Below are 12,512 nucleotides of genomic sequence, written 5' to 3'. Positions count from 1 at the left end.
TGCAGCTTGACTGTGTTAGTCTTTAAGGAGCTAGAAGACTCTGTTCTTTAGGCTATGGCCGTTTGGCTACCCTTCTGGAACAGCCAAACATGTGCAACATCCATCATAAAAACATAAAAAGAAGACCTGCGTGCCTTGACCTGTCTTTGGCTACCAACATGGTGGGGGGTTCATAAATATGAATGGTTAATGGCAATGGATAAGGTTACTTGCAGAGTGTCATAGGACTAAGTGCTAATCCCCACTCTTAAATTCCACATACGATTAGTAAATTTGCAGATGATACAAAATTAGAAGGTGCTGCAGGCACGGACAATGACTGCCAAATTGCATCATATTTCAAGGGGGGCAGGAAAGGAGCTGGAAGTCACAAACTGTGATTCAACACCAAAAATATGTAAGAGTACAACTGTAAAGTAATAATCTACATAATAATGATATTCTCCGCGGAGCAGCGGAAAAATTAGAAAGCCGGTGTGAAAAAGAAAGGCGGTGTGTGATGATAGCTGGCAGCAACCTACGGCTCCGACAATCTGACCCAGCCACTATCCAGTCTGGGGTGGTGGTGGCGTGTTGCATCTGGCCCTGGATGGGAGTGAGAAACGTGGGCACGTGTTATGTACTGAGTTGAATAGGATCCAAAATACAGCAGTCTGATTGGTCCTAGAGCAATAGGATCCAGAATGCAGCAGTCGGATTGGTCCACAGGAGCCACCCAATCTAACTCCAGATGGAAGTGAATCCACAACCTGATTGGCCTTCAGGAGAATCCCAGAATTAGCCAATCATGTGGGGCCCATTGTGTAAATAATGTATATAAAGCAGACATTTTGGGCGAACTTCTATTCCCCACTACTATGAGCTGAATAAAGAGCATGAAATCCACACTTGACTCCGAGTATATTTCAGCATACATGCAGGAGATCGAGCCAGGAGGGCTATGGATAACATAAGAAGAACATGTTTTGGGGTGGGTTTTTTATGCCAACAGCTCAACCAATGCAAAAGGTAGTAGATACATACATCATTAATTTTCCAACCCATTGCAGATGTTTTGGTGCTAGCGAGATCAGCCATGATGAAGAACAAGCAGTGGTGGCCCAAGTGAGCCACGGCCGGCAGTAGAAGTCTGATTTCCCCCTATCTGCAGCAGAAAAGGCACCAGTAGGATTTAGAATGGCAGGAACAAGCAGGTAGGGAGGGGGGAGAAGGAGAGAAGGTCTGAGGTTATTAGCCAAAGGTTTCTGGGCACAGGCACTGCCATTGCCAAGTGCTCTTCCCCAAACCCCATTAAACTGTCCCAAAAGAGAGGTGGCAGCAGCTCAGAGATGACAGCAAGGAGAAGAATGGAACAATAGAGTGAGCTGAAGTGCCCAGAGAAGCATACCTGAGCTGAGAGCCCAAGGAAAGCAGATGCCGCTGCCAGGAGGCTATTGCAATGGCTTCCCGCTACCCACACAAGGCTGGACAAGCAAGTCCTATGTACCCTTTGAATGCTCCTCCATCTCTTTTGCCAGCAATGTATTATCTACATTGCCATCCATTAGAGTCTAAAAACTAGCTAGTACAGTGGTACCTCGGGTTAAGTACTTAATTCGTTCCGGAGGTCTGTTCTTAACCTGAAACTGTTCTTCACCATTAGCACCACTTTAGCTAATGGGGCCTCCTGCTGCCGCTGTGCCGCCGGAGCATGATTTCTGTTCTCATCCTGAAGCAAAGTTCTTAACCCAAGGTACTATTTCTGGGTTAGTGGAGTCTGTAACCTGAAGCGTATGTAACCTGAAGCATATGTAACCCGAGGTATCACTGTACTACGAAGAGCATGCTAGTGCTGGAGTTAGTTGCTCTTTCATAACAGACTCTTTCCTGTTATACCAGTAACCTAGAATGACCTAGAGTGCATTTTTTTGAAAAAGAAAGACCTGATCAAACTCTGGTTTTTGTTTTGTTTTGCTGGATGAACCATCTGTAATCAGTAAAATGACATTACAACACTCCTGTTTGTTCTATTCGCTGAGTTCATCTAAGTGGGAGTTCAAGAGTGTTTGGCTTCTCTTTCTATGACTTTGGGCCAAGAGGTAAGTCCACAAGCCACTGTTGATTCTGAGACACGAAGCCCTTTGATGCATCATTGTACAAACGCACAGTTAAGTCACAGAACTGCAGGGGCTTGTCCTGGCTTTGGTACATGAACTGAGCCAAAACTACTCGCAGTTCCAGCAGTGTTGACAGACACTTCCACTTCCTGACAATTTTTCAGCACTCTCTGCGCACACAAACAGCAGTTCACCTGTATGTTTCAGTTGCCTCTCCATTGTACTGTTGTCCCCAAGACCTTATCCTGAGATGCTTCTTTGTGTTACCTTGCGGTACAGAATTGGGCACGCGACATAGGCATTTTCCAGTTGGGGTTCTCAGCACGTGAAAGAATCTCACCAAAAAGGTCCTCTGGTTCCTTTGCTGCTCACTTTTAGATGGCAAGTGAAAATGGCTGGCAGACATTTTCTTATCCCTGAGTGGATTCAGTCATATGACTAATCTAGTTAGAAGAAAGCAGCACCTAGACAAGGATTTTAAAGATGAATGGGAACCTTTTACAAAATATTTGAAGAAGCAACAAAATGAACTGGACTCTTTGGCAGGTTTCGAATAAACATTCACAAACTCTTTATTGTAATATATAGATAGATAATTTGAGGATTTTTACAATTTTACAACATGTAGACAGAAAGATGTGTTGAGAAACCAGAGAAAGAAGCTGAGGGAAGTCCAGGGTGGGGGTGGGAGGTTGGGTTCTTTGTTTGGGGGGGGGAAAACAATGTGGATGATGTATTTTTGTTAAAATTATTGTGTTGAAATTTCTAATAAAAAATAAATAAAAGAAGAAGAAGAAAGGAGCACCTAGAAGGGAGGAAATGGGTGGAGGGAATGAAAATCTGGAAGAATGTCTTGCCACTTAAATTGCTAGCTTCTACCTGAAAAGCAGAGTGTATTGAATACAACACAATTCCCTTTGCTCAAGTCAAGAGCTGTCACGGTGTCCCATGTGCAAGAAACTGACAATAAACAATAAGCAACAGGGGTAATTGGCTGTATGTGATTCAAGCCACAGGACCACCATAAATTATTTTCCTTTTTTAATCATATACTGTAGGAACTGCAAGCTGAATCTTACATTACCTGAAGAGTTTCCAAACAGCAAGAAAAAAAAAAACATTTTTTGGGCTTTCAATGGCTGCAACAATGTTATACAAGTGATGTAGGAACTGTGCTTGCATTAAATTATAACTGTGTGTGTGTATATATAGTCATGGACTTAAGTCTTTTAACAATAGCCTCCTGAAACACATTGCCAGATGCAGATAAGAAAAATGAGTTATGAACTGAAGCAATTAGCTCCTTAAAAAGGGAAAGAATAGGAGAGTGAAGATGACAAATTTAGCAACTTCCAAATTTGCCCTGTAGTGGGATGATTCCCCCCCTCTCCTTCCCTTAATTCTTTTAAAATTAGGGTTGAACCAAAACTGTCTGCTCCTTTTGCAAACACTTTTGGCAGCGTCAACACACCCCTTTTTGAGTCCCTTTTTGGCAAGAAAATGTTAGACATGTAAAGCATCTTCAGTACTGTTTTAAAATAAAAACCTTTTTCTTTCTAGTAAATCACATTTACATGCAGCCAATCAAGTCTGGCTGTGTTCCTATGTCATTGATGGCAAACAAAGCTCATTCACAGTAAGGATAGTCATGCCTGGGTACAGTGGCGTAGCGTGGGTTGTCAGCACCCAAGGCAAGGCAAGTAATTTGCGCCCCCTAACCCGTGGATTTGCGCCCCCTAACCCTAACCCCCAGATGTTGCGCCCGGTGCGGCTGGCCCCCCCTGCACTCCCCACGCTATGCCACTGCCTGGGTAGGCATCACTATCACTCTGAACTACTTTCATTTACCCTCCCATGACAGGGGATGCAGTTTGCCTGAATGTTTCTCAGGGATGGCACACAACTTTCTGCACCACCACCAATTAAAAGCTAGTAGATTCATGAACAAGAGGGAATTAACTACCTGCGGGCTTGAAGAGCCCAAGGTTTTCAGTATCGAAAAAAGAAAGGAAACATATGAAAGAAGGAGGGAAACCCAGAAACAGTTTAGTGGGGACTGAGTGTGCCCAGAGGCCATAAATTGCTGACTGATCGTTGGGGAAAATAAACTGAACACAAGTGGGAATGGAGTAGCGTATACCAGGGCATGGCTAGCTGGCTGGCATTCTGAACAGGAGCACTTGGCACTGCAAAGTTTATTGCGGAACCCACTTGTTCAACGGATTTCTAGTTCTATTTGTCCATCTGGTTGATGCTATTCCACCATATTCCATTTGGTGGCAGTACTTGTTAAGAACAACCTTCTGTTGTTGATGGTTCTTTGCTCAATTTTAAGCCAAACTCTCTTCATTCCAAAAACGTCTGTCATTGCCAAAGTGCCATAAAGCTGTTCAAGATTGTGCAAGGAGAGTAGGGTAGACCTTTTCTAAAATCCAGTTGGACATCATAAAACAAACTTCATCCAAACTAATATATATATATATATATATATATAGAGAGAGAGAGAGAGAGAGAGAGAGAGAGAGAGAAATGCTTTATTTTATTTTACAATATTACATTCAGTAGCACATGTTATCATTCTTTGCTTTACTACACACACACACACACACACACACATGTATATCTATATGCATCTATAGGTTTTCTTTCTATCTATCCTTGTGACTTTCCTCCACCTGTGCCTAGCCTCATTTAATTATTTTTGTTTCATTTAATATTGTGTTAAAGAACTATATTTTACACATTAAGCCATTATATCTTTTCAATCTATTCAACTTAACTTTGCGAACTTCAGTCCATGCATATCAATAAATTTGTTTTGGAACAATGTTTTCTCATGTATTCTTCCACACATTCCCACTCTTTCCTTCATTTCTTGTTTGATTGGAATCTTAACGCTGCCGTCATTTTGGCCAGATCAGTAAACTCACAAAGCTTATTCTGCCATTCCACTACTGAGGAGACATTGCCTCCCTTCCTGTTTTCCACTACTAGTATTCTGGCGGCAGCTGTCGTGTATAAAAATATTTCTTTCTTGTCATTGGGGATGTCCTTTGCGACTGTACCTAGAAGGAATGCTGCTGGCCTTTTCTCAAATGATGTTTTAAACATCTTTTTTAGTTCTTCGTGAATACTACAACAGAACTTTTTCATTTCCCCATCATACATGATACATTGTTCCTTCTACCTTATGACATCTCCAACATACATTGATTTTAATTTATATATTTTGGCTAATCTGGCAGGGGTCATGTACCACATGTACATCATCTTCATCAGATTTTCCCTTCTTGTATAACAGGCAGTAAATTTGATGTCTTGTTTCCACAGCTTTTCCCATTGCTCCCTCTGAATTGCATACCTAAAATCCACATTATTATTTTTTTGAAAAAAATTCCACCTTTGTGACCACTGTCCAACTTGTCTTATGTCTCTGTACCTGACCTTATAAACCACTGACACTATTTAGATGCACCCAAAAACATTACCTGGTGCACAGTTGTATTTAAGTAATTGATGTGATTAAATAAATTTCTATAATTAAAGAGTTTGAAGCCGTTTTCAAGGCACATTGAATAATACAACAAGTGCACAGCACAATATTGCTGTATGTGCTCTCCTAATTTTTATTACCTCAAAATTTTTGCTAAGGGCAAAAAAGTATAACTAGATAAGATTCTATGTCAGGATGTGCTGCAGTTTGTGAAGTTACTCTGAAGTCACACTTGTGCGTGATCGCTGGTTTGCACTATGCAACAACTATGCTTCCCAGCACCTGTCTCCGTGCAGCAGTTCTTAATAATGGGCTATAAAAGCACACACTATGCAAAGCAGATAAAACAGCCAAATAAATAACTCAAACAAACAAATAAATAGTGCTGATATGCTTTCAGGGGCATATTGGTCATGTTTAAGCCATAAAAATGTCTGTTTTTAATTCTAGTGTGTGCTTTATTTTATTAAAAATACAACATTTCACGGCCTACGTTCAAGGCACAATTCCGAAAGCAAGGAAAACCAGTTAGCTGACTTCTCAGGGCACTCAGCACTGCCCCCTGTCAACCGTCATAGGCAAATGCATTCTTCCTCAACGGAAGTACAGTGCACTCTGTATAATTGTATGGCCATTTCTATTACGTTCAGTATAGTTTGGTTAGGGAGAGCCACACAATATCCTGTTTTTAATGCAGTGCAGGTGGTCACACAGATCATGTTTCCAAGCCCCATTAAATCATATATGCAATCTATTTTTCTATTGCTTCCCCCCCAAAAAAACCCCATTTATAAACTAGATGAAATTGTTAAAACCAAATCTAGAAGAGAGAAAGGAAGCTGGTTATAAAGATCGGGGATTCCCGCCCCCCTCCTTATCCTTGTTAATCTTTGTTTTGATCCAAGTAATATTTCATTTGACTGTTTGTTTTCATTAAGATGCTTTTTGAACTCGTTTATTGAGCTGTGGTACGTTTTGGAAAGTGTTTCTGGCTATGGACAAATACCATCTGCATTAAAGTAAACTTGGAATTGTGTGTGTATGTGTGAAGAAAAGAGAGTACAAAGTAAGGAGGAGGAATCATAAAATGGAAGACAGTAAGTAGTCTTAATTCTGCAGCAAAAGGAAAGGAAGTCGTGAGGCTTTATTTCGAGACAAAATAGAAGGCTTTTAATAAAATAATGGATTGTGTTAAACCGAGAGATTAAGCTGAATGCAAGCACAACACCTGTGGAATGGGCTCTAGAGAAAGGTGCCAGATTGCCACTAGGACACTGCAAATTTTGCTCACTGTGGTGTCAGAGTCAGAGGAACCAGTCATTTCCCATGTTTTCAATTTACGTTCTTGGAATGTGTGTGCTGAAGAAGAAAAAATCCATTAGAATAGCAGCAGACATGAATAATGAGATTTTCAGCATACACATGTTGCATAGGAACATATGCATGTTCCTACATTCGATTATTTAGCTGTGATTTCTGCATTGCATAGGCCTGGGTGACTTCACCCAGTGAAAGCCAGTGTTGTGTTATGGTTAAGAGCGGTAGTCTCGTAATCTGGGGAACCGGGTTCGCGTCTCCGCTCCTCCACATGCAGCTGCTGGGTGACCTTGGGCTAGTCACACTTCTTTGAAGTCTCTCAGCCCCACTCACCTCACATAGTGTTTGTTGTGGGGGAGGAAGGGAAAGGAGAACGTTAGCCGCTTTGAGACTCCTTTGGGTAGTGATAAAGCAGGATATCAAATCCAAACTCCTTCTTCTTCTTCAGGTCCCTTTCGACTCTGCAATTCTGTGCACTTATAATTGTGCACACACTACTAAATAGATATTTGGGGTGGAGGTCACAACTGAATCAAGCCACCACATCTTTCCAATTCGCCCCAACAGAATAAGTAAGGTTGGCACCAGTGGTTCAAGAGGGATACTGTTGTAGACAGGAGAGCACACATATGCAATGCTTGCTCCTGGATTTCTGGGGCTCACCGAAGTGTCTGCACACTTTCTAATACTCATCCATGGCCATGTCTATTAAAATCTACAATTTCACTTGAATGCAGACAAAGCACATGATAAATAAAATATGAGTGCAATTCTTTTAAAATCTTATTTAAACACAGCTTTTTATATTAAAAAAAGCATAGAATTTGGTATTCAGTGCAGAATTTCAACATTCCATGAATCTCAGCTTTCATTTAAAAACTGCAGGTTTCTAGCTCTTGTGATTGTGAAGATAGGTTTGGATTCTGAGAAGCCAGAAAGATATGGTTGAACCAGATTCAGTTGACTGGCTGGGTGGGGGGTTCCAATGGGTAGGGCTTTCCTTTCCAAATGAATGGTCGAAATGGAACAAATTTGCAAGTCAAGCACATTTACTTATTTAGATAATTTATATACAGTGGTACCTTGGGTTACATACGCTTCAGGTTACATACACTTCAGGTTACAGACTCCGCTAACCCAGAAATAGTGCTTCAGGTTAAGAACTTTGCTTCAATCTGCTAACCCAGAAATAGTACCTCGGGTTAAGAACTTTGCTTCAGGATAAGAACAGAAATCGTGCTCCAGCGGTGCGGCGGCAGCAGGAGGCCCCATTAGCTAAAGTGGTGCTTCAGGTTAAGAACAGTTTCAGGTTAAGAAGGGACCTCCAGAACAAATTAAGTACTTAACCCGAGGTACCACTGTATGTTGGAATCCAATTTTATTTATCATTATTTTGGGCAATTTTAAACCCCTTTTAACATGTTCTCAGTGACTAAACTATTCTTCATGAGTTTCACTAACAGTTCACTGGGATTAGGGCTTTGCTTTTTTCTTGAAACGCCAGCGCTCTTTGAGGTTATGCCGCAAACCAATTTTGAAATGTTCCCTTTGTTTCCCAGGGTTGTCTGCCCTGCAACGTGGGGATGTGCGGCTGGTGTTGAAGGAACATGCGCTGCCAAGAAGGAAAGGATTGTCCGCCCGCTTTGCTCAGCCCCCCAACGTGTAAATTCTGGCGAATCACCACATGAATCAATCATATTTTGTCTCTTCTAAGTTGATTTGAGATGTACGTGTTGAAAAAATTCAGCAGGAGGCACCAGACATTAAAATTAAAAAAGCCCAAGAAGTGCTTCACAGGACTGGATAGTTCTTTGGATCCTGGCCATGGATTGCAGCTTTCCTTCGCTTGGAATTTGAGATTCATTGGCATGTCATTTTTAAGTTTTAGCTGGGAGTACAAAGAGCCCTCCATACATCCACAGCCATGATGACCTGCTGTATCATGCTGCTCATCTACCTCTTGTGAACAGGCACACACATGAAATGAATTAAGCACTCGGGATGACATACCCTCCAGTATTTTGTAGTTGAAAACAGAGACGTGCTTGTGACAGTTCTATTCTCACAACCTCCCTCCACTACTGTTACACATTACTGAAGGCCCTCTTCCAGGGATGGGGACCTGCAGGGCGTACAGATGTTGCTGGCCTGCAACTCCCATCAGCCGCAGCCAGCATGGCCAGTGGTTAGGGATGATGGGAGTCCATCAACACCTGGATGACCACAGGTTCTCCAACCCTGCCCTATACCGAAAGCAGGGATAGTGTATGATATAGGCTGTATGACATATGGTGCACTGGAATCTTCTCATCTGTACATTTGTGTTTTATCCTTACCAACATAAAGATTTAACTGTTTAAGATGAGTGTGAGCTGGGGGGTGGAATAACTCTAAAAGATGGTAACTCTAGCAAGTCATGCTAACGAAAACAAAGGTTGTGTGTTTCTCAAAAGCAGAAATTAGAATAAAAAGGGGGACAGTGGTTTCTCCTGGACAGAAAACGAGGATAGTCAGAAGATTCAGGGTGATGTTGGCTGCTTCCATGGGCTGATTCCACAATAGAAATTTACTGGGAATAACCGCATTTCATTCACTCACTTTTCATTGGACATCTGCATGACCTTGTGATCAAAACACGCTCATCCCATGTTTTCTGTGTTCAGTTTCCAGTTTTTGTTTTTTTCCAGAAGATGCATTAAAAAACAACAACACATTTGAACACTTGCAGAATTTCCCCTGGTGCACATGGCTCACCCCACAGCTGTTCAATAGGTTGTTTGGCTGGTTATGGCTTATATAGATTGATTTACCCACTCTACTCCTCTTTGAGAATTAGCTCTATCACTTTAGTCCTTTCCTTCCTAAACAGCATAGTACATTTATCAATTTCTGCTCCTTGCTGCAGCTGGGGAGGCAATCAAGATTCTCTAAGGCCCAGTGTCCCTCTCTAGGAACGAATTATCTTTGACCCTCTCCTTTCCAAATATCTATCTCCCTAACCCCCACCCTGAAAAAAATGCAGGAGGATCAATTATGCTTGGGAGTCCCAATGCAAATTCCCCTCTCCCAACGTATGGGGGGGGGAGGGCAAACTACCCTTTAGCTTCAGGTTGTTAGAAGTCTGGAATCAGAATTGCTATTCCACTTTTGGTTTAAAGTAGTATGGCAATGAATTGGCTCTGCTATGTGTGGAAACACCTTTAGACATGTCTGTTTCACTGTAATATTGTGTCAATGACTACAGTTCTAAGAGCCATGCAATTGCGTTAGAAACGGCCTAACATTTCATCTCAAGTCTCCAGATCCTATGAGTGTGAGAATACTGTATGCTGGAGAAGGCCTTTTCACAAGTAGTGTAGTTGATCCCGGCCAAGAAATTATCCCATTCTGACACTGATTAGGCATGAAATGCTGGAGCATTTGGGAATTCTAATGCTATTTACAAACAGGCAGACACAAGAATCACTTTCCACCTAAATATGAGTAACATATATCAACAAGAAGAAAAGAAATCCTTGGAGAGGAAGGTTGGCTTGTAGAACTCACAATCTGACCAGCTGAGCATAGCTCATCTATCATGCACAAACACACAAGGACAGTGATATTTGCTCTTCCATCAGGCAGAGACAAGGAGGCTCACTCGCAACCCATTCTACGTGACGCATGCCTTGGACTCGGTTTGGTGGGCCCCAAAGTTGTGCAGAAGATTGGCCAACCTGGTGCCCTCTAGATGTTTTGGACTACAACTCTCACCAATGCCAGCCAGTTCCTGGGCATTTGGAGGGCATCGGTCTGGCAATAGCTGCTCCACAGACTTGCTGTGTTTGTTTTACAGGCCCAGTTCAGGACAGAAACAGAGCGAGAAAAGGGGGGTAGAGAGGGAAGGAAGAAAAGAGGGGGGAAGTTGGCAAGACTAACTTGAAAAGAAGAGAGGTTGTTTATCTTCCGGCAACCTGGTTCTACTATTTAACCCCCGTGTCACAACTGGAGCTGTGCACAATATTTACCTCAAAACTGAAAACCCGCCTGGACTGAGGCTCTGTTCCAAGGTTCACTGAGTTCATGAACGTCAGCCAACGCTCATGAAAGTTTTGGCAAACATCAGCTGAGGTTATTCACTTAGCCTTGAATCAGGCAAGCCTACTGCCCTAGATAGCCTTGGAAAAAACCTCGCAAACCTGACTTCCGCCCCTCCCCTCCCCATAGTAAATCTCAGCTCATCCACCACCACCCCATTGCCAGCCAATCAAAACGGAAGGCGAGGGAGCCTAGCTAGGGAAGCCTGAACATGGAGGCAGAGTGACTTCAGTCCAGTGTGTGTCAGTGAGGAAAGAGCTCACTCGCTCACCTCCCTGTCCCTGAGCGAAAGCTGCACGAACGCATACATGCACGCTATGCACACCCTGCGCTTGCCAGCTCCGAAATTAATGTTGCTGGGGAGGGGGAATGAGAAGTACTTAAGAGAGGGCTTGAAATGAGGTCATACATGTTGGGCCTGAAGGGCTAGAGGCAGCCTTATGAGCTGTTCAGAGTGTGGATTTAGAGATAAGAGTTCAGAACTGTCCCGGTTTATGCAGGAAGGTGTAGCCATTATACTGTTGCACATAAGAAACCGTTACGGGTTCTGCCAGTTTGATTTCTCTCAGTTTCACTTCTCCATATTTCCATCTTTAAAAGCCCTAATTAAAATTCATCAGCATGTCAGCAAGAATTTCTCCTAAGATAACACATTTCTGTGTGTTGTTTTCCCATAATACACACATTTTTACAAAGCGTGTGTTCCCTGAGCTATATAGTTGTCCTAACATAATGCACTTTCCTATGTTCACTATGTTCTTCACTAAAATATGCATTTTTATGCACAATTTATCCTAGCAGCTGAGTTTTACATCCTACTTGGCCGGAGAGCTGGAATGCAAAATTCAGAGAAGTGCGAATTTTGAAAGATGTCTGTGTTTTGGTTCACATTTTGTTTCAGAAAGCACGAATTGGGTATGTTTGCCTTAATCAAGTGTCTTCCCCATCCCTACTCCAGAGCAATACTCTGCAGTGAACAACATAGGCATCAATGTCTGTGGTAATATCAGCAATGACTTATTGTGCCCTACCATTGAACACAGGGACAGCTCTCTGTGCAAGCTGATATGAGCCTATGCTGCTGGTTTGCTTTAATGTGCATCACTTGCAGAATTTCTGCCTGTCATACAGAAGCTCTCCTAAAAACCCCCACAACCCTTTGGACCCTCTTCTGGCCAGCACAGACAGTCTTGAGCTAGGTGGACCAATGGTGTGGCTCAGAATAAAGCAGCTTCCTTTGTTCCTAACTTGACACATGGTAAATTTCAGCTGTGAAGACACACCACTCAGTAGGCTAGATCCCAGGCTGGGAGAAGTTAGCAGCAGCTAGACTTAAATGCTAGACTACCTGAGCACATGCCAGATTCATGCTCATATTACAGAGCTCAGCTAGATCCTTACAGAGCAGCCGTGTAAAATATGTACGGGAGGCATAGCTGAAGAAAGTAAAGTGAGCTTCTCCTAGTCCACAGATTTCGCTAGCGCAGTACAGATTTATTGAGTGAAAATGTTATGTACTGAAAGGTGGG

This window comes from Podarcis cretensis, assembly GCF_951804945.1.
Source record: "Podarcis cretensis genome assembly, chromosome: 11".
Classification (NCBI taxonomy): domain Eukaryota; kingdom Metazoa; phylum Chordata; class Lepidosauria; order Squamata; family Lacertidae; genus Podarcis; species Podarcis cretensis.
This window is presented reverse-complemented; position numbering follows the sequence as displayed.